Source organism: Oncorhynchus mykiss, unplaced genomic scaffold, assembly GCF_013265735.2.
Source record: "Oncorhynchus mykiss isolate Arlee unplaced genomic scaffold, USDA_OmykA_1.1 un_scaffold_344, whole genome shotgun sequence".
NCBI classification, from domain to species: Eukaryota; Metazoa; Chordata; class Actinopteri; order Salmoniformes; family Salmonidae; genus Oncorhynchus; species Oncorhynchus mykiss.
In genome coordinates, this window is record NW_023493792.1 from 59,947 (window position 1) to 84,811 (window position 24,865).

Here is a 24,865-nt window from a genome sequence, read left to right on the forward strand (position 1 = left end):
TTACAGTGCCGTGACCCGGATTCGAACCAGGGTTGCTGCGACCACAACGCAGAGTACTAACCACTATACGATCACAGCCGGCTTCAAGAGGTGGCTTTGTAAAGCCTACATAGACTGTGAAAGTGATGTGCACAAGCTGGCTAAACTCTTTTCATTTTGGTCTCGATAATGAATAAACTGAAGAAACAATGGAGCTTTACACAGTCGGTAGGTTTTTTCTCATTCAAAAAGTGCCCTTTTTCCGTGACATTGGAATATCTCAATTGCATCCTCCTCACGTCATCTCTAATTCTCTAAACCCATTGGTGAGAAAACCTGAGTGCCCTCCCCTCTGACCTTCTCCACCAATGTGAACAATAAAAAGGTACTGCTGAGATTTGAACTCAGGATCTCCTGTTTACTAGACAGGCACTTTAACCAACTAAGCCACAGCACCCATAAAAGTCATATATGTTGCAGATGTGAACACCCACACCTATTTGAATCAAACTAGTCTCATTAATTTAACCCACATCTCTGTCTAGCAAAATCACATCACAAAAGAGATGTCTTTTACTAATATTGGAAACGATACAGACACCTTCAATTGTCTAGCAACAGGGTTTCTTAAGCTACGTTTTGGGACGCAAAGTGGGCCTGAGCATGTGAGAGGCAGTGTTGCCAAATCCTCAGGAAGGAAAGTAGCTATTGCTGGTCCTAAAAGTAGCTAGAAGTCGCTAAATGACGTCATCACATAATTTTCATAATTGGCCAAGTGGATGTAATTGTGATTGACGCTGTAGGAGAGAGGAATAACGCCTCGGGAGAGACAAAAAGTGAGTAAAAAACACCCTAAGTATGTTTAGAACTACAATTGAACTTTCTTCTGTCGATTCTTGTCTTTTTTCTGAATACTCACTAAATATAGCGACAAAGTCGCTAAGTTGGCAACACTGGTGAGAGGTGGGTAGCGAGATATCAGTAATCAATGGTAATCACATACTATTTCTTCGTAACTATGATCATTCGAGGACAGTACATTTTTCATTTGGGTCTCGAGATGAATAAACTCAAGAACCTCTGACATGAATTCTTAAACTATGATTTGGGACCCAAAGCGGTTATTAACATGTCATAGGTGGGTCGCGAGATATGAGTGAACATTCAGAATCATATACTATTTCTTCATAATGTTGGTCGTTCGAGGACACTGCATTTCTCATTTGGCTCTGGAGCTTAAAAATGGTAAAAACGTCTGAAACAGCAGATGAATGATTTCGTGTAAGTAATTAACCTACAATATGGTGGGGAACTTTGTCAAACGGCAGAGTTGCTGAGTTTCTTAGCTTGCATAGCAAGTCTTAACTCATTCAAAAAACAACCCTTCTAAAATTACATTACAGTGCCGTGACCCGGATTCGAACCGGGTTTGCTGCGACCACAACGCAGAGTACTAACCACTATACGATCACGGCCGGCTTCAAGAGGTGGCTTTGTAAAGCCTACATAGACTGTGAAAGTGATGTGCACAAGCTGGCTAAACTCTTTTCATTTTGGTCTCGATAATGAATAAACTGAAGAAACAATGGAGCTTTACACAGTCGGTAGGTTTTTTCTCATTCAAAAAGTGCCCTTTTTCCGTGACATTGGAATATCTCAATTGCATCCTCCTCACGTCATCTCTAATTCTCTAAACCCATTGCTGAGAAAACCTGAGTGCCCTCCCCTCTGACCTTCTCCACCAATGTGAACAATAAAAAGGTACTGCTGAGATTTGAACTCAGGATCTCCTGTTTACTAGACAGGCACTTTAACCAACTAAGCCACAGCACCCATAAAAGTCATATATGTTGCAGATGTGAACACCCACACCTATTTGAATCAAACCAGTCTCATTAATTTAACCCACATCTCTGTCTAGCAAAATCACATCACAAAAGAGATGTCTTTTACTAATATTGGAAACGATACAGACACCTTCAATTGTCTAGCAACAGGGTTTCTTAAGCTACGTTTTGGGACGCAAAGTGGGCCTGAGCATGTGAGAGGCAGTGTTGCCAAATCCTCAGGAAGGAATGTAGCTATTGCTGGTCCTAAAAGTAGCTAGAAGTCGCTAAATGACGTCATCACATAATTTTCATAATTGGCCAAGTGGATGTAATTGTGATTGACGCTGTAGGAGAGAGGAATAACGCCTCGGGAGAGACAAAAAGTGAGTAAAAAATACCCTAAGTATGTTTAGAACTACAATTGAACTTTCTTCTGTCGATTCTTGTCTTTTTCTGAATACTCACTAAATATAGCGACAAAGTCGCTAAGTTGGCAACACTGGTGAGAGGTGGGTAGCGAGATATCAGTAATCAATGGTAATCACATACTATTTCTTCGTAACTATGATCATTCGAGGACAGTACATTTTTCATTTGGGTCTCGAGATGAATAAACTCAAGAACCTCTGACATGAATTCTTAAACTATGATTTGGGACCCAAAGCGGTTATTAACATGTCATAGGTGGGTCGCGAGATATGAGTGAACATTCAGAATCATATACTATTTCTTCATAATGTTGGTCGTTCGAGGACACTGCATTTCTCATTTGGCTCTGGAGCTTAAAAATGGTAAAAACGTCTGAAACAGCAGATGAATGATTTCGTGTAAGTAATTAACCTACAATATGGTGGGGAACTTTGTCAAACGGCAGAGTTGCTGAGTTTCTTAGCTTGCATAGCAAGTCTTAACTAATTCAAAAAACAACCCTTCTAAAATTACATTACAGTGCCGTGACCCGGATTCGAACCGGGGTTGCTGCGACCACAACGCAGAGTACTAACCACTATACGATCACAGCCGGCTTCAAGAGGTGGCTTTGTAAAGCCTACATAGACTGTGAAAGTGATGTGCACAAGCTGGCTAAACTCTTTTCATTTTGGTCTCGATAATGAATAAACTGAAGAAACAGTGGAGCTTTACGCAGTCGGTAGGTTTTTTCTCATTCAAAAAGTGCCCTTTTTCCGTGACATTGGAATATCTCAATTGCATCCTCCTCACGTCATCTCTAATTCTCTAAACCCATTGGTGAGAAAACCTGAGTGCCCTCCCCTCTGACCTTCTCCACCAATGTGAACAATAAAAAGGTACTGCTGAGATTTGAACTCAGGATCTCCTGTTTACTAGACAGGCACTTTAACCAACTAAGCCACAGCACCCATAAAAGTCATATATGTTGCAGATGTGAACACCCACACCTATTTGAATCAAACTAGTCTCATTAATTTAACCCACATCTCTGTCTAGCAAAATCACATCACAAAAGAGATGTCTTTTACTAATATTGGAAACGATACAGACACCTTCAATTGTCTAGCAACAGGGTTTCTTAAGCTACGTTTTGGGACGCAAAGTGGGCCTGAGCATGTGAGAGGCAGTGTTGCCAAATCCTCAGGAAGGAAAGTAGCTATTGCTGGTCCTAAAAGTAGCTAGAAGTCGCTAAATGACGTCATCACATAATTTTCATAATTGGCCAAGTGGATGTAATTGTGATTGACGCTGTAGGAGAGAGGAATAACGCCTCGGGAGAGACAAAAAGTGAGTAAAAAACACCCTAAGTATGTTTAGAACTACAATTGAACTTTCTTCTGTCGATTCTTGTCTTTTTTCTGAATACTCACTAAATATAGCGACAAAGTCGCTAAGTTGGCAACACTGGTGAGAGGTGGGTAGCGAGATATCAGTAATCAATGGTAATCACATACTATTTCTTCGTAACTATGATCATTCGAGGACAGTACATTTTTCATTTGGGTCTCGAGATGAATAAACTCAAGAACCTCTGACATGAATTCTTAAACTATGATTTGGGACCCAAAGCGGTTATTAACATGTCATAGGTGGGTCGCGAGATATGAGTGAACATTCAGAATCATATACTATTTCTTCATAATGTTGGTCGTTCGAGGACACTGCATTTCTCATTTGGCTCTGGAGCTTAAAAATGGTAAAAACGTCTGAAACAGCAGATGAATGATTTCGTGTAAGTAATTAACCTACAATATGGTGGGGAACTTTGTCAAACGGCAGAGTTGCTGAGTTGCTTAGCTTGCATAGCAAGTCTTAACTCATTCAAAAAACAACCCTTCTAAAATTACATTACAGTGCCGTGACCCGGATTCGAACCGGGTTTGCTGCGACCACAACGCAGAGTACTAACCACTATACGATCACGGCCGGCTTCAAGAGGTGGCTTTGTAAAGCCTACATAGACTGTGAAAGTGATGTGCACAAGCTGGCTAAACTCTTTTCATTTTGGTCTCGATAATGAATAAACTGAAGAAACAATGGAGCTTTACACAGTCGGTAGGTTTTTTCTCATTCAAAAAGTGCCCTTTTTCCGTGACATTGGAATATCTCAATTGCATCCTCCTCACGTCATCTCTAATTCTCTAAACCCATTGCTGAGAAAACCTGAGTGCCCTCCCCTCTGACCTTCTCCACCAATGTGAACAATAAAAAGGTACTGCTGAGATTTGAACTCAGGATCTCCTGTTTACTAGACAGGCACTTTAACCAACTAAGCCACAGCACCCATAAAAGTCATATATGTTGCAGATGTGAACACCCACACCTATTTGAATCAAACCAGTCTCATTAATTTAACCCACATCTCTGTCTAGCAAAATCACATCACAAAAGAGATGTCTTTTACTAATATTGGAAACGATACAGACACCTTCAATTGTCTAGCAACAGGGTTTCTTAAGCTACGTTTTGGGACGCAAAGTGGGCCTGAGCATGTGAGAGGCAGTGTTGCCAAATCCTCAGGAAGGAATGTAGCTATTGCTGGTCCTAAAAGTAGCTAGAAGTCGCTAAATGACGTCATCACATAATTTTCATAATTGGCCAAGTGGATGTAATTGTGATTGACGCTGTAGGAGAGAGGAATAACGCCTCGGGAGAGACAAAAAGTGAGTAAAAAATACCCTAAGTATGTTTAGAACTACAATTGAACTTTCTTCTGTCGATTCTTGTCTTTTTCTGAATACTCACTAAATATAGCGACAAAGTCGCTAAGTTGGCAACACTGGTGAGAGGTGGGTAGCGAGATATCAGTAATCAATGGTAATCACATACTATTTCTTCGTAACTATGATCATTCGAGGACAGTACATTTTTCATTTGGGTCTCGAGATGAATAAACTCAAGAACCTCTGACATGAATTCTTAAACTATGATTTGGGACCCAAAGCGGTTATTAACATGTCATAGGTGGGTCGCGAGATATGAGTGAACATTCAGAATCATACACTATTTCTTCATAATGTTGGTCGTTCGAGGACACTGCATTTCTCATTTGGCTCTGGAGCTTAAAAATTGTAAAAACGTCTGAAACAGCAGATGAATCATTTCGTGTAAGTAATTAACCTACAATATGGTGGGGAACTTTGTCAAACGGCAGAGTTGCTGAGTTTCTTAGCTTGCATAGCAAGTCTTAACTCATTCAAAAAACAACCCTTCTAAAATTACATTGCAGTGCCGGGACCCGGATTCGAACCGGGGTTGCTGCGACCACAACGCAGAGTACTAACCACTATACGATCACGGCCGGCTTCAAGAGGTGGCTTTGTAAAGCCTACATAGACTGTGAAAGTGATGTGCACAAGCTGGCTAAACTCTTTTCATTTTGGTCTCGATAATGAATAAACTGAAGAAACAATGGAGCTTTACACAGTCGGTAGGTTTTTTCTCATTCAAAAAGTGCCCTTTTTCCGTGACATTGGAATATCTCAATTGCATCCTCCTCACGTCATCTCTAATTCTCTAAACCCATTGGTGAGAAAACCTGAGTGCCCTCCCCTCTGACCTTCTCCACCAATGTGAACAATAAAAAGGTACTGCTGAGATTTGAACTCAGGATCTCCTGTTTACTAGACAGGTACTTTAACCAACTAAGCCACAGCACCCATAAAAGTCATATATGTTGCAGATGTGAACACCCACACCTATTTGAATCAAACCAGTCTCATTAATTTAACCCACATCTCTGTCTAGCAAAATCACATCACAAAAGAGATGTCTTTTACTAATATTGGAAACGATACAGACACCTTCAATTGTCTAGCAACAGGGTTTCTTAAGCTACGTTTTGGGACGCAAAGTGGGCCTGAGCATGTGAGAGGCAGTGTTGCCAAATCCTCAGGAAGGAAAGTAGCTATTGCTGGTCCTAAAAGTAGCTAGAAGTCGCTAAATGACGTCATCACATAATTTTCATAATTGGCCAAGTGGATGTAATTGTGATTGACGCTGTAGGAGAGAGGAATAACGCCTCGGGAGAGACAAAAAGTGAGTAAAAAACACCCTAAGTATGTTTAGAACTACAATTGAACTTTCTTCTGTCGATTCTTGTCTTTTTTCTGAATACTCACTAAATATAGCGACAAAGTCGCTAAGTTGGCAACACTGGTGAGAGGTGGGTAGCGAGATATCAGTAATCAATGGTAATCACATACTATTTCTTCGTAACTATGATCATTCGAGGACAGTACATTTTTCATTTGGGTCTCGAGATGAATAAACTCAAGAACCTCTGACATGAATTCTTAAACTATGATTTGGGACCCAAAGCGGTTATTAACATGTCATAGGTGGGTCGCGAGATATGAGTGAACATTCAGAATCATATACTATTTCTTCATAATGTTGGTCGTTCGAGGACACTGCATTTCTCATTTGGCTCTGGAGCTTAAAAATGGTAAAAACGTCTGAAACAGCAGATGAATGATTTCGTGTAAGTAATTAACCTACAATATGGTGGGGAACTTTGTCAAACGGCAGAGTTGCTGAGTTGCTTAGCTTGCATAGCAAGTCTTAACTCATTCAAAAAACAACCCTTCTAAAATTACATTACAGTGCCGTGACCCGGATTCGAACCGGGGTTGCTGCGACCACAACGCAGAGTACTAACCACTATACGATCACGGCCGGCTTCAAGAGGTGGCTTTGTAAAGCCTACATAGACTGTGAAAGTGATGTGCACAAGCTGGCTAAACTCTTTTCATTTTGGTCTCGATAATGAATAAACTGAAGAAACAATGGAGCTTTACACAGTCGGTAGGTTTTTTCTCATTCAAAAAGTGCCCTTTTTCCGTGACATTGGAATATCTCAATTGCATCCTCCTCACGTCATCTCTAATTCTCTAAACCCATTGGTGAGAAAACCTGAGTGCCCTCCCCTCTGACCTTCTCCACCAATGTGAACAATAAAAAGGTACTGCTGAGATTTGAACTCAGGATCTCCTGTTTACTAGACAGGCACTTTAACCAACTAAGCCACAGCACCCATAAAAGTCATATATGTTGCAGATGTGAACACCCACACCTATTTGAATCAAACCAGTCTCATTAATTTAACCCACATCTCTGTCTAGCAAAATCACATCACAAAAGAGATGTCTTTTACTAATATTGGAAACGATACAGACACCTTCAATTGTCTAGCAACAGGGTTTCTTAAGCTACGTTTTGGGACGCAAAGTGGGCCTGAGCATGTGAGAGGCAGTGTTGCCAAATCCTCAGGAAGGAAAGTAGCTATTGCTGGTCCTAAAAGTAGCTAGAAGTCGCTAAATGACGTCATCACATAATTTTCATAATTGGCCAAGTGGATGTAATTGTGATTGACGCTGTAGGAGAGAGGAATAACGCCTCGGGAGAGACAAAAAGTGAGTAAAAAACACCCTAAGTATGTTTAGAACTACAATTGAACTTTCTTCTGTCGATTCTTGTCTTTTTTCTGAATACTCACTAAATATAGCGACAAAGTCGCTAAGTTGGCAACACTGGTGAGAGGTGGGTAGCGAGATATCAGTAATCAATGGTAATCACATACTATTTCTTCGTAACTATGATCATTCGAGGACAGTACATTTTTCATTTGGGTCTCGAGATGAATAAACTCAAGAACCTCTGACATGAATTCTTAAACTATGATTTGGGACCCAAAGCGGTTATTAACATGTCATAGGTGGGTCGCGAGATATGAGTGAACATTCAGAATCATATACTATTTCTTCATAATGTTGGTCGTTCGAGGACACTGCATTTCTCATTTGGCTCTGGAGCTTAAAAATGGTAAAAACGTCTGAAACAGCAGATGAATGATTTCGTGTAAGTAATTAACCTACAATATGGTGGGGAACTTTGTCAAACGGCAGAGTTGCTGAGTTGCTTAGCTTGCATAGCAAGTCTTAACTCATTCAAAAAACAACCCTTCTAAAATTACATTACAGTGCCGTGACCCGGATTCGAACCGGGGTTGCTGCGACCACAACGCAGAGTACTAACCACTATACGATCACGGCCGGCTTCAAGAGGTGGCTTTGTAAAGCCTACATAGACTGTGAAAGTGATGTGCACAAGCTGGCTAAACTCTTTTCATTTTGGTCTCGATAATGAATAAACTGAAGAAACAATGGAGCTTTACACAGTCGGTAGGTTTTTTCTCATTCAAAAAGTGCCCTTTTTCCGTGACATTGGAATATCTCAATTGCATCCTCCTCACGTCATCTCTAATTCTCTAAACCCATTGGTGAGAAAACCTGAGTGCCCTCCCCTCTGACCTTCTCCACCAATGTGAACAATAAAAAGGTACTGCTGAGAATTGAACTCAGGATCTCCTGTTTACTAGACAGGCACTTTAACCAACTAAGCCACAGCACCCATAAAAGTCATATATGTTGCAGATGTGAACACCCACACCTATTTGAATCAAACCAGTCTCATTAATTTAACCCACATCTCTGTCTAGCAAAATCACATCACAAAAGAGATGTCTTTTACTAATATTGGAAACGATACAGACACCTTCAATTGTCTAGCAACAGGGTTTCTTAAGCTACGTTTTGGGACGCAAAGTGGGCCTGAGCATGTGAGAGGCAGTGTTGCCAAATCCTCAGGAAGGAAAGTAGCTATTGCTGGTCCTAAAAGTAGCTAGAAGTCGCTAAATGACGTCATCACATAATTTTCATAATTGGCCAAGTGGATGTAATTGTGATTGACGCTGTAGGAGAGAGGAATAACGCCTCGGGAGAGACAAAAAGTGAGTAAAAAACACCCTAAGTATGTTTAGAACTACAATTGAACTTTCTTCTGTCGATTCTTGTCTTTTTTCTGAATACTCACTAAATATAGCGACAAAGTCGCTAAGTTGGCAACACTGGTGAGAGGTGGGTAGCGAGATATCAGTAATCAATGGTAATCACATACTATTTCTTCGTAACTATGATCATTCGAGGACAGTACATTTTTCATTTGGGTCTCGAGATGAATAAACTCAAGAACCTCTGACATGAATTCTTAAACTATGATTTGGGACCCAAAGCGGTTATTAACATGTCATAGGTGGGTCGCGAGATATGAGTGAACATTCAGAATCATATACTATTTCTTCATAATGTTGGTCGTTCGAGGACACTGCATTTCTCATTTGGCTCTGGAGCTTAAAAATGGTAAAAACGTCTGAAACAGCAGATGAATGATTTCGTGTAAGTAATTAACCTACAATATGGTGGGGAACTTTGTCAAACGGCAGAGTTGCTGAGTTGCTTAGCTTGCATAGCAAGTCTTAACTCATTCAAAAAACAACCCTTCTAAAATTACATTACAGTGCCGTGACCCGGATTCGAACCGGGTTTGCTGCGACCACAACGCAGAGTACTAACCACTATACGATCACGGCCGGCTTCAAGAGGTGGCTTTGTAAAGCCTACATAGACTGTGAAAGTGATGTGCACAAGCTGGCTAAACTCTTTTCATTTTGGTCTCGATAATGAATAAACTGAAGAAACAATGGAGCTTTACACAGTCGGTAGGTTTTTTCTCATTCAAAAAGTGCCCTTTTTCCGTGACATTGGAATATCTCAATTGCATCCTCCTCACGTCATCTCTAATTCTCTAAACCCATTGGTGAGAAAACCTGAGTGCCCTCCCCTCTGACCTTCTCCACCAATGTGAACAATAAAAAGGTACTGCTGAGATTTGAACTCAGGATCTCCTGTTTACTAGACAGGCACTTTAACCAACTAAGCCACAGCACCCATAAAAGTCATATATGTTGCAGATGTGAACACCCACACCTATTTGAATCAAACCAGTCTCATTAATTTAACCCACATCTCTGTCTAGCAAAATCACATCACAAAAGAGATGTCTTTTACTAATATTGGAAACGATACAGACACCTTCAATTGTCTAGCAACAGGGTTTCTTAAGCTACGTTTTGGGACGCAAAGTGGGCCTGAGCATGTGAGAGGCAGTGTTGCCAAATCCTCAGGAAGGAAAGTAGCTATTGCTGGTCCTAAAAGTAGCTAGAAGTCGCTAAATGACGTCATCACATAATTTTCATAATTGGCCAAGTGGATGTAATTGTGATTGACGCTGTAGGAGAGAGGAATAACGCCTCGGGAGAGACAAAAAGTGAGTAAAAAACACCCTAAGTATGTTTAGAACTACAATTGAACTTTCTTCTGTCGATTCTTGTCTTTTTTCTGAATACTCACTAAATATAGCGACAAAGTCGCTAAGTTGGCAACACTGGTGAGAGGTGGGTAGCGAGATATCAGTAATCAATGGTAATCACATACTATTTCTTCGTAACTATGATCATTCGAGGACAGTACATTTTTCATTTGGGTCTCGAGATGAATAAACTCAAGAACCTCTGACATGAATTCTTAAACTATGATTTGGGACCCAAAGCGGTTATTAACATGTCATAGGTGGGTCGCGAGATATGAGTGAACATTCAGAATCATATACTATTTCTTCATAATGTTGGTCGTTCGAGGACACTGCATTTCTCATTTGGCTCTGGAGCTTAAAAATGGTAAAAACGTCTGAAACAGCAGATGAATGATTTCGTGTAAGTAATTAACCTACAATATGGTGGGGAACTTTGTCAAACGGCAGAGTTGCTGAGTTGCTTAGCTTGCATAGCAAGTCTTAACTCATTCAAAAAACAACCCTTCTAAAATTACATTACAGTGCCGTGACCCGGATTCGAACCGGGGTTGCTGCGACCACAACGCAGAGTACTAACCACTATACGATCACGGCCGGCTTCAAGAGGTGGCTTTGTAAAGCCTACATAGACTGTGAAAGTGATGTGCACAAGCTGGCTAAACTCTTTTCATTTTGGTCTCGATAATGAATAAACTGAAGAAACAATGGAGCTTTACACAGTCGGTAGGTTTTTTCTCATTCAAAAAGTGCCCTTTTTCCGTGACATTGGAATATCTCAATTGCATCCTCCTCACGTCATCTCTAATTCTCTAAACCCATTGGTGAGAAAACCTGAGTGCCCTCCCCTCTGACCTTCTCCACCAATGTGAACAATAAAAAGGTACTGCTGAGATTTGAACTCAGGATCTCCTGTTTACTAGACAGGCACTTTAACCAACTAAGCCACAGCACCCATAAAAGTCATATATGTTGCAGATGTGAACACCCACACCTATTTGAATCAAACCAGTCTCATTAATTTAACCCACATCTCTGTCTAGCAAAATCACATCACAAAAGAGATGTCTTTTACTAATATTGGAAACGATACAGACACCTTCAATTGTCTAGCAACAGGGTTTCTTAAGCTACGTTTTGGGACGCAAAGTGGGCCTGAGCATGTGAGAGGCAGTGTTGCCAAATCCTCAGGAAGGAAAGTAGCTATTGCTGGTCCTAAAAGTAGCTAGAAGTCGCTAAATGACGTCATCACATAATTTTCATAATTGGCCAAGTGGATGTAATTGTGATTGACGCTGTAGGAGAGAGGAATAACGCCTCGGGAGAGACAAAAAGTGAGTAAAAAACACCCTAAGTATGTTTAGAACTACAATTGAACTTTCTTCTGTCGATTCTTGTCTTTTTTCTGAATACTCACTAAATATAGCGACAAAGTCGCTAAGTTGGCAACACTGGTGAGAGGTGGGTAGCGAGATATCAGTAATCAATGGTAATCACATACTATTTCTTCGTAACTATGATCATTCGAGGACAGTACATTTTTCATTTGGGTCTCGAGATGAATAAACTCAAGAACCTCTGACATGAATTCTTAAACTATGATTTGGGACCCAAAGCGGTTATTAACATGTCATAGGTGGGTCGCGAGATATGAGTGAACATTCAGAATCATATACTATTTCTTCATAATGTTGGTCGTTCGAGGACACTGCATTTCTCATTTGGCTCTGGAGCTTAAAAATGGTAAAAACGTCTGAAACAGCAGATGAATGATTTCGTGTAAGTAATTAACCTACAATATGGTGGGGAACTTTGTCAAACGGCAGAGTTGCTGAGTTGCTTAGCTTGCATAGCAAGTCTTAACTCATTCAAAAAACAACCCTTCTAAAATTACATTACAGTGCCGTGACCCGGATTCGAACCGGGTTTGCTGCGACCACAACGCAGAGTACTAACCACTATACGATCACGGCCGGCTTCAAGAGGTGGCTTTGTAAAGCCTACATAGACTGTGAAAGTGATGTGCACAAGCTGGCTAAACTCTTTTCATTTTGGTCTCGATAATGAATAAACTGAAGAAACAATGGAGCTTTACACAGTCGGTAGGTTTTTTCTCATTCAAAAAGTGCCCTTTTTCCGTGACATTGGAATATCTCAATTGCATCCTCCTCACGTCATCTCTAATTCTCTAAACCCATTGGTGAGAAAACCTGAGTGCCCTCCCCTCTGACCTTCTCCACCAATGTGAACAATAAAAAGGTACTGCTGAGATTTGAACTCAGGATCTCCTGTTTACTAGACAGGCACTTTAACCAACTAAGCCACAGCACCCATAAAAGTCATATATGTTGCAGATGTGAACACCCACACCTATTTGAATCAAACCAGTCTCATTAATTTAACCCACATCTCTGTCTAGCAAAATCACATCACAAAAGAGATGTCTTTTACAAATATTGGAAACGATACAGACACCTTCAATTGTCTAGCAACAGGGTTTCTTAAGCTACGTTTTGGGACGCAAAGTGGGCCTGAGCATGTGAGAGGCAGTGTTGCCAAATCCTCAGGAAGGAAAGTAGCTATTGCTGGTCCTAAAAGTAGCTAGAAGTCGCTAAATGACGTCATCACATAATTTTCATAATTGGCCAAGTGGATGTAATTGTGATTGACGCTGTAGGAGAGAGGAATAACGTCTCGGGAGAGACAGAAAGTGAGTAAAAAACACCCTAAGTATGTTTAGAACTACAATTGAACTTTCTTCTGTCGATTCTTGTCTTTTTTCTGAATACTCACTAAATATAGCGACAAAGTCGCTAAGTTGGCAACACTGGTGAGAGGTGGGTAGCGAGATATCAGTAATCAATGGTAATCACATACTATTTCTTCGTAACTATGATCATTCGAGGACAGTACATTTTTCATTTGGGTCTCGAGATGAATAAACTCAAGAACCTCTGACATGAATTCTTAAACTATGATTTGGGACCCAAAGCGGTTATTAACATGTCATAGGTGGGTCGCGAGATATGAGTGAACATTCAGAATCATATACTATTTCTTCATAATGTTGGTCGTTCGAGGACAATGCATTTCTCATTTGGCTCTGGAGCTTAAAAATGGTAAAAACGTCTGAAACAGCAGATGAATGATTTCGTGTAAGTAATTAACCTACAATATGGTGGGGAACTTTGTCAAACGGCAGAGTTGCTGAGTTGCTTAGCTTGCATAGCAAGTCTTAACTCATTCAAAAAACAACCCTTCTAAAATTACATTACAGTGCCGTGACCCGGATTCGAACCGGGTTTGCTGCGACCACAACGCAGAGTACTAACCACTATACGATCACGGCCGGCTTCAAGAGGTGGCTTTGTAAAGCCTACATAGACTGTGAAAGTGATGTGCACAAGCTGGCTAAACTCTTTTCATTTTGGTCTCGATAATGAATAAACTGAAGAAACAATGGAGCTTTACACAGTCGGTAGGTTTTTTCTCATTCAAAAAGTGCCCTTTTTCCGTGACATTGGAATATCTCAATTGCATCCTCCTCACGTCATCTCTAATTCTCTAAACCCATTGGTGAGAAAACCTGAGTGCCCTCCCCTCTGACCTTCTCCACCAATGTGAACAATAAAAAGGTACTGCTGAGATTTGAACTCAGGATCTCCTGTTTACTAGACAGGCACTTTAACCAACTAAGCCACAGCACCCATAAAAGTCATATATGTTGCAGATGTGAACACCCACACCTATTTGAATCAAACCAGTCTCATTAATTTAACCCACATCTCTGTCTAGCAAAATCACATCACAAAAGAGATGTCTTTTACTAATATTGGAAACGATACAGACACCTTCAATTGTCTAGCAACAGGGTTTCTTAAGCTACGTTTTGGGACGCAAAGTGGGCCTGAGCATGTGAGAGGCAGTGTTGCCAAATCCTCAGGAAGGAATGTAGCTATTGCTGGTCCTAAAAGTAGCTAGAAGTCGCTAAATGACGTCATCACATAATTTTCATAATTGGCCAAGTGGATGTAATTGTGATTGACGCTGTAGGAGAGAGGAATAACGCCTCGGGAGAGACAAAAAGTGAGTAAAAAATACCCTAAGTATGTTTAGAACTACAATTGAACTTTCTTCTGTCGATTCTTGTCTTTTTCTGAATACTCACTAAATATAGCGACAAAGTCGCTAAGTTGGCAACACTGGTGAGAGGTGGGTAGCGAGATATCAGTAATCAATGGTAATCACATACTATTTCTTCGTAACTATGATCATTCGAGGACAGTACATTTTTCATTTGGGTCTCGAGATGAATAAACTCAAGAACCTCTGACATGAATTCTTAAACTATGATTTGGGACCCAAAGCGGTTATTAACATGTCATAGGTGGGTCGCGAGATATGAGTGAACATTCAGAATCATACACTATTTCTTCATAATGTTGGTCGTTCGAGGACACTGCATTTCTCATTTGGCTCTGGAGCTTAAAAATTGTAAAAACGTCTGAAACAGCAGATGAATCATTTCGTGTAAGTAATTAACCTACAATATGGTGGGGAACTTTGTCAAACGGCAGAGTTGCTGAGTTTCTTAGCTTGCATAGCAAGTCTTAACTCATTCAAAAAACAACCCTTCTAAAATTACATTGCAGTGCCGGGACCCGGATTCGAACCGGGGTTGCTGCGACCACAACGCAGAGAACTAACCACTATACGATCACGGCCGGCTTCAAGAGGTGGCTTTGTAAAGCCTACATAGACTGTGAAAGTGATGTGCACAAGCTGGCTAAACTCTTTTCATTTTGGTCTCGATAATGAATAAACTGAAGAAACAATGGAGCTTTACACAGTCGGTAGGTTTTTTCTCATTCAAAAAGTGCCCTTTTTCCGTGACATTGGAATATCTCAATTGCATCCTCCTCACGTCATCTCTAATTCTCTAAACCCATTGGTGAGAAAACCTGAGTGCCCTCCCCTCTGACCTTCTCCACCAATGTGAACAATAAAAAGGTACTGCTGAGATTTGAACTCAGGATCTCCTGTTTACTAGACAGGCACTTTAACCAACTAAGCCACAGCACCCATAAAAGTCATATATGTTGCAGATGTGAACACCCACACCTATTTGAATCAAACCAGTCTCATTAATTTAACCCACATCTCTGTCTAGCAAAATCACATCACAAAAGAGATGTCTTTTACTAATATTGGAAACGATACAGACACCTTCAATTGTCTAGCAACAGGGTTTCTTAAGCTACGTTTTGGGACGCAAAGTGGGCCTGAGCATGTGAGAGGCAGTGTTGCCAAATCCTCAGGAAGGAAAGTAGCTATTGCTGGTCCTAAAAGTAGCTAGAAGTCGCTAAATGACGTCATCACATAATTTTCATAATTGGCCAAGTGGATGTAATTGTGATTGACGCTTTAGGAGAGAGGAATAACGCCTCGGGAGAGACAAAAAGTGAGTAAAAAACACCCTAAGTATGTTTAGAACTACAATTGAACTTTCTTCTGTCGATTCTTGTCTTTTTTCTGAATACTCACTAAATATAGCGACAAAGTCGCTAAGTTGGCAACACTGGTGAGAGGTGGGTAGCGAGATATCAGTAATCAATGGTAATCACATACTATTTCTTCGTAACTATGATCATTCGAGGACAGTACATTTTTCATTTGGGTCTCGAGATGAATAAACTCAAGAACCTCTGACATGAATTCTTAAACTATGATTTGGGACCCAAAGCGGTTATTAACATGTCATAGGTGGGTCGCGAGATATGAGTGAACATTCAGAATCATATACTATTTCTTCATAATGTTGGTCGTTCGAGGACACTGCATTTCTCATTTGGCTCTGGAGCTTAAAAATGGTAAAAACGTCTGAAACAGCAGATGAATGATTTCGTGTAAGTAATTAACCTACAATATGGTGGGGAACTTTGTCAAACGGCAGAGTTGCTGAGTTGCTTAGCTTGCATAGCAAGTCTTAACTCATTCAAAAAACAACCCTTCTAAAATTACATTACAGTGCCGTGACCCGGAATCGAACCGGGTTTGCTGCGACCACAACGCAGAGTACTAACCACTATACGATCACGGCCGGCTTCAAGAGGTGGCTTTGTAAAGCCTACATAGACTGTGAAAGTGATGTGCACAAGCTGGCTAAACTCTTTTCATTTTGGTCTCGATAATGAATAAACTGAAGAAACAATGGAGCTTTACACAGTCGGTAGGTTTTTTCTCATTCAAAAAGTGCCCTTTTTCCGTGACATTGGAATATCTCAATTGCATCCTCCTCACGTCATCTCTAATTCTCTAAACCCATTGGTGAGAAAACCTGAGTGCCCTCCCCTCTGACCTTCTCCACCAATGTGAACAATAAAAAGGTACTGCTGAGATTTGAACTCAGGATCTCCTGTTTACTAGACAGGCACTTTAACCAACTAAGCCACAGCACCCATAAAAGTCATATATGTTGCAGATGTGAACACCCACACCTATTTGAATCAAACCAGTCTCATTAATTTAACCCACATCTCTGTCTAGCAAAATCACATCACAAAAGAGATGTCTTTTACTAATATTGGAAACGATACAGACACCTTCAATTGTCTAGCAACAGGGTTTCTTAAGCTACGTTTTGGGATGCAAAGTGGGCCTGAGCATGTGAGAGGCAGTGTTGCCAAATCCTCAGGAAGGAAAGTAGCTATTGCTGGTCCTAAAAGTAGCTAGAAGTCGCTAAATGACGTCATCACATAATTTTCATAATTGGCCAAGTGGATGTAATTGTGATTGACGCTTTAGGAGAGAGGAATAACGCCTCGGGAGAGACAAAAAGTGAGTAAAAAACACCCTAAGTATGTTTAGAACTACAATTGAACTTTCTTCTGTCGATTCTTGTCTTTTTTCTGAATACTCACTAAATATAGCGACAAAGTCGCTAAGTTGGCAACACTGGTGAGAGGTGGGTAGCGAGATATCAGTAATCAATGGTAATCACATACTATTTCTTCGTAACTATGATCATTCGAGGACAGTACATTTTTCATTTGGGTCTCGAGATGAATAAACTCAAGAACCTCTGACATGAATTCTTAAACTATGATTTGGGACCCAAAGCGGTTATTAACATGTCATAGGTGGGTCGCGAGATATGAGTGAACATTCAGAATCATATACTATTTCTTCATAATGTTGGTCGTTCGAGGACACTGCATTTCTCATTTGGCTCTGGAGCTTAAAAATGGTAAAAACGTCTGAAACAGCAGATGAATGATTTCGTGTAAGTAATTAACCTACAATATGGTGGGGAACTTTGTCAAACGGCAGAGTTGCTGAGTTGCTTAGCTTGCATAGCAAGTCTTAACTCATTCAAAAAACAACCCTTCTAAAATTACATTACAGTGCCGTGACCCGGAATCGAACCGGGTTTGCTGCGACCACAACGCAGAGTACTAACCACTATACGATCACGGCCGGCTTCAAGAGGTGGCTTTGTAAAGCCTACATAGACTGTGAAAGTGATGTGCACAAGCTGGCTAAACTCTTTTCATTTTGGTCTCGATAATGAATAAACTGAAGAAACAATGGAGCTTTACACAGTCGGTAGGTTTTTTCTCATTCAAAAAGTGCCCTTTTTCCGTGACATTGGAATATCTCAATTGCATCCTCCTCACGTCATCTCTAATTCTCTAAACCCATTGGTGAGAAAACCTGAGTGCCCTCCCCTCTGACCTTCTCCACCAATGTGAACAATAAAAAGGTACTGCTGAGATTTGAACTCAGGATCTCCTGTTTACTAGACAGGCACTTTAACCAACTAAGCCACAGCACCCATAAAAGTCATATATGTTGCAGATGTGAACACCCACACCTATTTGAATCAAACCAGTCTCATTAATTTAACCCACATCTCTGTCTAGCAAAATCACATCACAAAAGAGATGTCTTTTACTAATATTGGAAACGATACAGACACCTTCAATTGTCTAGCAACAGGGTTTCTTAAGCTACGTTTTGGGACGCAAAGTGGGCCTGAGCATGTGAGAGGCAGTGTTGCCAAATCCTCAGGAAGGAATGTAGCTATTGCTGGTCCTAAAAGTAGCTAGAAGTCGCTAAATGACGTCATCACATAATTTTCATAATTGGCCAAGTGGATGTAATTGTGATTGACGCTGTAGGAGAGAGGAATAACGCCTCGGGAGAGACAAAAAGTGAGTAAAAAATACCCTAAGTATGTTTAGAACTACAATTGAACTTTCTTCTGTCGATTCTTGTCTTTTTCTGAATACTCACTAAATATAGCGACAAAGTCGCTAAGTTGGCAACACTGGTGAGAGGTGGGTAGCGAGATATCAGTAATCAATGGTAATCACATACTATTTCTTCGTAACTATGATCATTCGAGGACAGTACATTTTTCATTTGGGTCTCGAGATGAATAAACTCAAGAACCTCTGACATGAATTCTTAAACTATGATTTGGGACCCAAAGCGGTTATTAACATGTCATAGGTGGGTCGCGAGATATGAGTGAACATTCAGAATCATACACTATTTCTTCATAATGTTGGTCGTTCGAGGACACTGCATTTCTCATTTGGCTCTGGAGCTTAAAAATTGTAAAAACGTCTGAAACAGCAGATGAATCATTTCGTGTAAGTAATTAACCTACAATATGGTGGGGAACTTTGTCAAACGGCAGAGTTGCTGAGTTTCTTAGCTTGCATAGTAAGTCATAACTCATTCAAAAAACAACCCTTCTAAAATTACATTGCAGTGCCGTGACCCGGATTCGAACCGGGGTTGCTGCGACCACAACGCAGAGAACTAACCACTATACGATCACGGCCGGCTTCAAGAGGTGGCTTTGTAAAGCCTACATAGACTGTGAAAGTGATGTGCACAAGCTGGCTAAACTCTTTTCATTTTGGTCTCGATAATGAATAAACTGAAGAAACAATGGAGCTTTACACAGTCGGTAGGTTTTTTCTCATTCAAAAAGTGCCCTTTTTCCGTGACATTGGAATATCTCAATTGCATCCTCCTCACGTCATCTCTAATTCTCTAAACCCATTGGTGAGAAAACCTGAGTGCCCTCCCCTCTGACCTTCTCCACCAATGTGAACAATAAAAAGGTACTGCTGAGATTTGAACTCAGGATCTCCTGTTTACTAGACAGGCACTTTAACCAACTAAGCCACAGCACCCATAAAAGTCATATATGTTGCAGATGTGAACACCCACACCTATTTGAATCAAACCAGTCTCATTAATTTAACCCACATCTCTGTCTAGCAAAATCACATCACAAAAGAGATGTCTTTTACTAATATTGGAAACGATACAGACACCTTCAATTGTCTAGCAACAGGGTTTCTTAAGCTACGTTTTGGGACGCAAAGTGGGCCTGAGCATGTGAGAGGCAGTGTTGCCAAATCCTCAGGAAGGAAAGTAGCTATTGCTGGTCCTAAAAGTAGCTAGAAGTCGCTAAATGACGTCATCACATAATTTTCATAATTGGCCAAGTGGATGTAATTGTGATTGACGCTTTAGGAGAGAGGAATAACGCCTCGGGAGAGACAAAAAGTGAGTAAAAAACACCCTAAGTATGTTTAGAACTACAATTGAACTTTCTTCTGTCGATTCTTGTCTTTTTTCTGAATACTCACTAAATATAGCGACAAAGTCGCTAAGTTGGCAACACTGGTGAGAGGTGGGTAGCGAGATATCAGTAATCAATGGTAATCACATACTATTTCTTCGTAACTATGATCATTCGAGGACAGTACATTTTTCATTTGGGTCTCGAGATGAATAAACTCAAGAACCTCTGACATGAATTCTTAAACTATGATTTGGGACCCAAAGCGGTTATTAACATGTCATAGGTGGGTCGCGAGATATGAGTGAACATTCAGAATCATATACTATTTCTTCATAATGTTGGTCGTTCGAGGACACTGCATTTCTCATTTGGCTCTGGAGCTTAAAAATGGTAAAAACGTCTGAAACAGCAGATGAATGATTTCGTGTAAGTAATTAACCTACAATATGGTGGGGAACTTTGTCAAACGGCAGAGTTGCTGAGTTGCTTAGCTTGCATAGCAAGTCTTAACTCATTCAAAAAACAACCCTTCTAAAATTACATTACAGTGCCGTGACCCGGAATCGAACCGGGTTTGCTGCGACCACAACGCAGAGTACTAACCACTATACGATCACGGCCGGCTTCAAGAGGTGGCTTTGTAAAGCCTACATAGACTGTGAAAGTGATGTGCACAAGCTGGCTAAACTCTTTTCATTTTGGTCTCGATAATGAATAAACTGAAGAAACAATGGAGCTTTACACAGTCGGTAGGTTTTTTCTCATTCAAAAAGTGCCCTTTTTCCGTGACATTGGAATATCTCAATTGCATCCTCCTCACGTCATCTCTAATTCTCTAAACCCATTGGTGAGAAAACCTGAGTGCCCTCCCCTCTGACCTTCTCCACCAATGTGAACAATAAAAAGGTACTGCTGAGATTTGAACTCAGGATCTCCTGTTTACTAGACAGGCACTTTAACCAACTAAGCCACAGCACCCATAAAAGTCATATATGTTGCAGATGTGAACACCCACACCTATTTGAATCAAACCAGTCTCATTAATTTAACCCACATCTCTGTCTAGCAAAATCACATCACAAAAGAGATGTCTTTTACTAATATTGGAAACGATACAGACACCTTCAATTGTCTAGCAACAGGGTTTCTTAAGCTACGTTTTGGGATGCAAAGTGGGCCTGAGCATGTGAGAGGCAGTGTTGCCAAATCCTCAGGAAGGAAAGTAGCTATTGCTGGTCCTAAAAGTAGCTAGAAGTCGCTAAATGACGTCATCACATAATTTTCATAATTGGCCAAGTGGATGTAATTGTGATTGACGCTTTAGGAGAGAGGAATAACGCCTCGGGAGAGACAAAAAGTGAGTAAAAAACACCCTAAGTATGTTTAGAACTACAATTGAACTTTCTTCTGTCGATTCTTGTCTTTTTTCTGAATACTCACTAAATATAGCGACAAAGTCGCTAAGTTGGCAACACTGGTGAGAGGTGGGTAGCGAGATATCAGTAATCAATGGTAATCACATACTATTTCTTCGTAACTATGATCATTCGAGGACAGTACATTTTTCATTTGGGTCTCGAGATGAATAAACTCAAGAACCTCTGACATGAATTCTTAAACTATGATTTGGGACCCAAAGCGGTTATTAACATGTCATAGGTGGGTCGCGAGATATGAGTGAACATTCAGAATCATATACTATTTCTTCATAATGTTGGTCGTTCGAGGACACTGCATTTCTCATTTGGCTCTGGAGCTTAAAAATGGTAAAAACGTCTGAAACAGCAGATGAATGATTTCGTGTAAGTAATTAACCTACAATATGGTGGGGAACTTTGTCAAACGGCAGAGTTGCTGAGTTGCTTAGCTTGCATAGCAAGTCTTAACTCATTCAAAAAACAACCCTTCTAAAATTACATTACAGTGCCGTGACCCGGAATCGAACCGGGGTTGCTGCGACCACAACGCAGAGTACTAACCACTATACGATCACGGCCGGCTTCAAGAGGTGGCTTTGTAAAGCCTACATAGACTGTGAAAGTGATGTGCACAAGCTGGCTAAACTCTTTTCATTTTGGTCTCGATAATGAATAAACTGAAGAAACAATGGAGCTTTACACAGTCGGTAGGTTTTTTCTCATTCAAAAAGTGCCCTTTTTCCGTGACATTGGAATATCTCAATTGCATCCTCCTCACGTCATCTCTAATTCTCTAAACCCATTGGTGAGAAAACCTGAGTGCCCTCCCCTCTGACCTTCTCCACCAATGTGAACAATAAAAAGGTACTGCTGAGATTTGAACTCAGGATCTCCTGTTTACTAGACAGGCACTTTAACCAACTAAGCCACAGCACCCATAAAAGTCATATATGTTGCAGATGTGAACACCCACACCTATTTGAATCAAACCAGTCTCATTAATTTAACCCACATCTCTGTCTAGCAAAATCACATCACAAAAGAGATGTCTTTTACTAATATTGGAAACGATACAGACACCTTCAATTGTCTAGCAACAGGGTTTCTTAAGCTACGTTTTGGGACGCAAAGTGGGCCTGAGCATGTGAGAGGCAGTGTTGCCAAATCCTCAGGAAGGAATGTAGCTATTGCTGGTCCTAAAAGTAGCTAGAAGTCGCTAAATGACGTCATCACATAATTTTCATAATTGGCCAAGTGGATGTAATTGTGATTGACGCTGTAGGAGAGAGGAATAACGCCTCGGGAGAGACAAAAAGTGAGTAAAAAATACCCTAAGTATGTTTAGAACTACAATTGAACTTTCTTCTGTCGATTCTTGTCTTTTTCTGAATACTCACTAAATATAGCGACAAAGTCGCTAAGTTGGCAACACTGGTGAGAGGTGGGTAGCGAGATATCAGTAATCAATGGTAATCACATACTATTTCTTCGTAACTATGATCATTCGAGGACAGTACATTTTTCATTTGGGTCTCGAGATGAATAAACTCAAGAACCTCTGACATGAATTCTTAAACTATGATTTGGGACCCAAAGCGGTTATTAACATGTCATAGGTGGGTCGCGAGATATGAGTGAACATTCAGAATCATACACTATTTCTTCATAATGTTGGTCGTTCGAGGACACTGCATTTCTCATTTGGCTCTGGAGCTTAAAAATTGTAAAAACGTCTGAAACAGCAGATGAATCATTTCGTGTAAGTAATTAACCTACAATATGGTGGGGAACTTTGTCAAACGGCAGAGTTGCTGAGTTTCTTAGCTTGCATAGCAAGTCTTAACTCATTCAAAAAACAACCCTTCTAAAATTACATTGCAGTGCCGGGACCCGGATTCGAACCGGGGTTGCTGCGACCACAACGCAGAGTACTAACCACTATACGATCACGGCCGGCTTCAAGAGGTGGCTTTGTAAAGCCTACATAGACTGTGAAAGTGATGTGCACAAGCTGGCTAAACTCTTTTCATTTTGGTCTCGATAATGAATAAACTGAAGAAACAATGGAGCTTTACACAGTCGGTAGGTTTTTTCTCATTCAAAAAGTGCCCTTTTTCCGTGACATTGGAATATCTCAATTGCATCCTCCTCACGTCATCTCTAATTCTCTAAACCCATTGGTGAGAAAACCTGAGTGCCCTCCCCTCTGACCTTCTCCACCAATGTGAACAATAAAAAGGTACTGCTGAGATTTGAACTCAGGATCTCCTGTTTACTAGACAGGCACTTTAACCAACTAAGCCACAGCACCCATAAAAGTCATATATGTTGCAGATGTGAACACCCACACCTATTTGAATCAAACCAGTCTCATTAATTTAACCCACATCTCTGTCTAGCAAAATCACATCACAAAAGAGATGTCTTTTACTAATATTGGAAACGATACAGACACCTTCAATTGTCTAGCAACAGGGTTTCTTAAGCTACGTTTTGGGACGCAAAGTGGGCCTGAGCATGTGAGAGGCAGTGTTGCCAAATCCTCAGGAAGGAATGTAGCTATTGCTGGTCCTAAAAGTAGCTAGAAGTCGCTAAATGACGTCATCACATAATTTTCATAATTGGCCAAGTGGATGTAATTGTGATTGACGCTGTAGGAGAGAGGAATAACGCCTCGGGAGAGACAAAAAGTGAGTAAAAAATACCCTAAGTATGTTTAGAACTACAATTGAACTTTCTTCTGTCGATTCTTGTCTTTTTCTGAATACTCACTAAATATAGCGACAAAGTCGCTAAGTTGGCAACACTGGTGAGAGGTGGGTAGCGAGATATCAGTAATCAATGGTAATCACATACTATTTCTTCGTAACTATGATCATTCGAGGACAGTACATTTTTCATTTGGGTCTCGAGATGAATAAACTCAAGAACCTCTGACATGAATTCTTAAACTATGATTTGGGACCCAAAGCGGTTATTAACATGTCATAGGTGGGTCGCGAGATATGAGTGAACATTCAGAATCATACACTATTTCTTCATAATGTTGGTCGTTCGAGGACACTGCATTTCTCATTTGGCTCTGGAGCTTAAAAATGGTAAAAACGTCTGAAACAGCAGATGAATCATTTCGTGTAAGTAATTAACCTACAATATGGTGGGGAACTTTGTTAAACGGCAGAGTTGCTGAGTTTCTTAGCTTGCATAGTAAGTCATAACTCATTCAAAAAACAACCCTTCTAAAATTACATTGCAGTGCCGTGACCCGGATTCGAACCGGGGTTGCTGCAACCACAACGCAGAGTACTAACCACTATACGATCACGGCCGGCTACAAGAGCTGGCTTTGTAAA

At 40.6% G+C, this 24,865-nt stretch overlaps 24 non-coding genes across 24 annotated transcripts; all 24 read right to left on the reverse strand.

Annotated features, from left to right (window-relative positions):
- Nucleotides 1-6: 6 nt before the first annotated feature.
- On the reverse strand, nt 7-78 carry trnah-gug. Its single transcript has one exon. It is a non-coding gene; the product is annotated as a tRNA-His (tRNA).
- Nucleotides 79-362: 284 nt separating this feature from the next.
- Nucleotides 363-436, reverse strand: trnat-agu. Its single transcript has one exon. It is a non-coding gene; the product is annotated as a tRNA-Thr (tRNA).
- Nucleotides 437-1,738: 1,302 nt separating this feature from the next.
- On the reverse strand, nt 1,739-1,812 carry trnat-agu. The gene has a single exon. It is a non-coding gene; the product is annotated as a tRNA-Thr (tRNA).
- A 945-nt stretch (nt 1,813-2,757) lies between these two features.
- trnah-gug lies at nt 2,758-2,829 on the reverse strand. The gene has a single exon. It is a non-coding gene; the product is annotated as a tRNA-His (tRNA).
- A 284-nt stretch (nt 2,830-3,113) lies between these two features.
- Nucleotides 3,114-3,187, reverse strand: trnat-agu. Its single transcript has one exon. It is a non-coding gene; the product is annotated as a tRNA-Thr (tRNA).
- Nucleotides 3,188-4,489: 1,302 nt separating this feature from the next.
- On the reverse strand, nt 4,490-4,563 carry trnat-agu. The gene has a single exon. It is a non-coding gene; the product is annotated as a tRNA-Thr (tRNA).
- Nucleotides 4,564-6,884: 2,321 nt separating this feature from the next.
- On the reverse strand, nt 6,885-6,956 carry trnah-gug. Its single transcript has one exon. It is a non-coding gene; the product is annotated as a tRNA-His (tRNA).
- Nucleotides 6,957-7,240: 284 nt separating this feature from the next.
- On the reverse strand, nt 7,241-7,314 carry trnat-agu. The gene has a single exon. It is a non-coding gene; the product is annotated as a tRNA-Thr (tRNA).
- A 946-nt stretch (nt 7,315-8,260) lies between these two features.
- Nucleotides 8,261-8,332, reverse strand: trnah-gug. The gene has a single exon. It is a non-coding gene; the product is annotated as a tRNA-His (tRNA).
- Nucleotides 8,333-8,616: 284 nt separating this feature from the next.
- Nucleotides 8,617-8,690, reverse strand: trnat-agu. Its single transcript has one exon. It is a non-coding gene; the product is annotated as a tRNA-Thr (tRNA).
- A 1,302-nt stretch (nt 8,691-9,992) lies between these two features.
- trnat-agu lies at nt 9,993-10,066 on the reverse strand. Its single transcript has one exon. It is a non-coding gene; the product is annotated as a tRNA-Thr (tRNA).
- Nucleotides 10,067-11,012: 946 nt separating this feature from the next.
- Nucleotides 11,013-11,084, reverse strand: trnah-gug. Its single transcript has one exon. It is a non-coding gene; the product is annotated as a tRNA-His (tRNA).
- Nucleotides 11,085-11,368: 284 nt separating this feature from the next.
- On the reverse strand, nt 11,369-11,442 carry trnat-agu. Its single transcript has one exon. It is a non-coding gene; the product is annotated as a tRNA-Thr (tRNA).
- Nucleotides 11,443-12,744: 1,302 nt separating this feature from the next.
- Nucleotides 12,745-12,818, reverse strand: trnat-agu. Its single transcript has one exon. It is a non-coding gene; the product is annotated as a tRNA-Thr (tRNA).
- Nucleotides 12,819-14,120: 1,302 nt separating this feature from the next.
- On the reverse strand, nt 14,121-14,194 carry trnat-agu. The gene has a single exon. It is a non-coding gene; the product is annotated as a tRNA-Thr (tRNA).
- A 1,301-nt stretch (nt 14,195-15,495) lies between these two features.
- Nucleotides 15,496-15,569, reverse strand: trnat-agu. Its single transcript has one exon. It is a non-coding gene; the product is annotated as a tRNA-Thr (tRNA).
- Nucleotides 15,570-16,871: 1,302 nt separating this feature from the next.
- Nucleotides 16,872-16,945, reverse strand: trnat-agu. Its single transcript has one exon. It is a non-coding gene; the product is annotated as a tRNA-Thr (tRNA).
- A 1,302-nt stretch (nt 16,946-18,247) lies between these two features.
- Nucleotides 18,248-18,321, reverse strand: trnat-agu. Its single transcript has one exon. It is a non-coding gene; the product is annotated as a tRNA-Thr (tRNA).
- A 1,301-nt stretch (nt 18,322-19,622) lies between these two features.
- Nucleotides 19,623-19,696, reverse strand: trnat-agu. The gene has a single exon. It is a non-coding gene; the product is annotated as a tRNA-Thr (tRNA).
- A 1,302-nt stretch (nt 19,697-20,998) lies between these two features.
- On the reverse strand, nt 20,999-21,072 carry trnat-agu. Its single transcript has one exon. It is a non-coding gene; the product is annotated as a tRNA-Thr (tRNA).
- Nucleotides 21,073-22,018: 946 nt separating this feature from the next.
- Nucleotides 22,019-22,090, reverse strand: trnah-gug. Its single transcript has one exon. It is a non-coding gene; the product is annotated as a tRNA-His (tRNA).
- A 284-nt stretch (nt 22,091-22,374) lies between these two features.
- Nucleotides 22,375-22,448, reverse strand: trnat-agu. The gene has a single exon. It is a non-coding gene; the product is annotated as a tRNA-Thr (tRNA).
- A 1,301-nt stretch (nt 22,449-23,749) lies between these two features.
- Nucleotides 23,750-23,823, reverse strand: trnat-agu. The gene has a single exon. It is a non-coding gene; the product is annotated as a tRNA-Thr (tRNA).
- A 945-nt stretch (nt 23,824-24,768) lies between these two features.
- trnah-gug lies at nt 24,769-24,840 on the reverse strand. Its single transcript has one exon. It is a non-coding gene; the product is annotated as a tRNA-His (tRNA).
- Between the last annotated feature and the right edge of the window lie 25 nt (nt 24,841-24,865).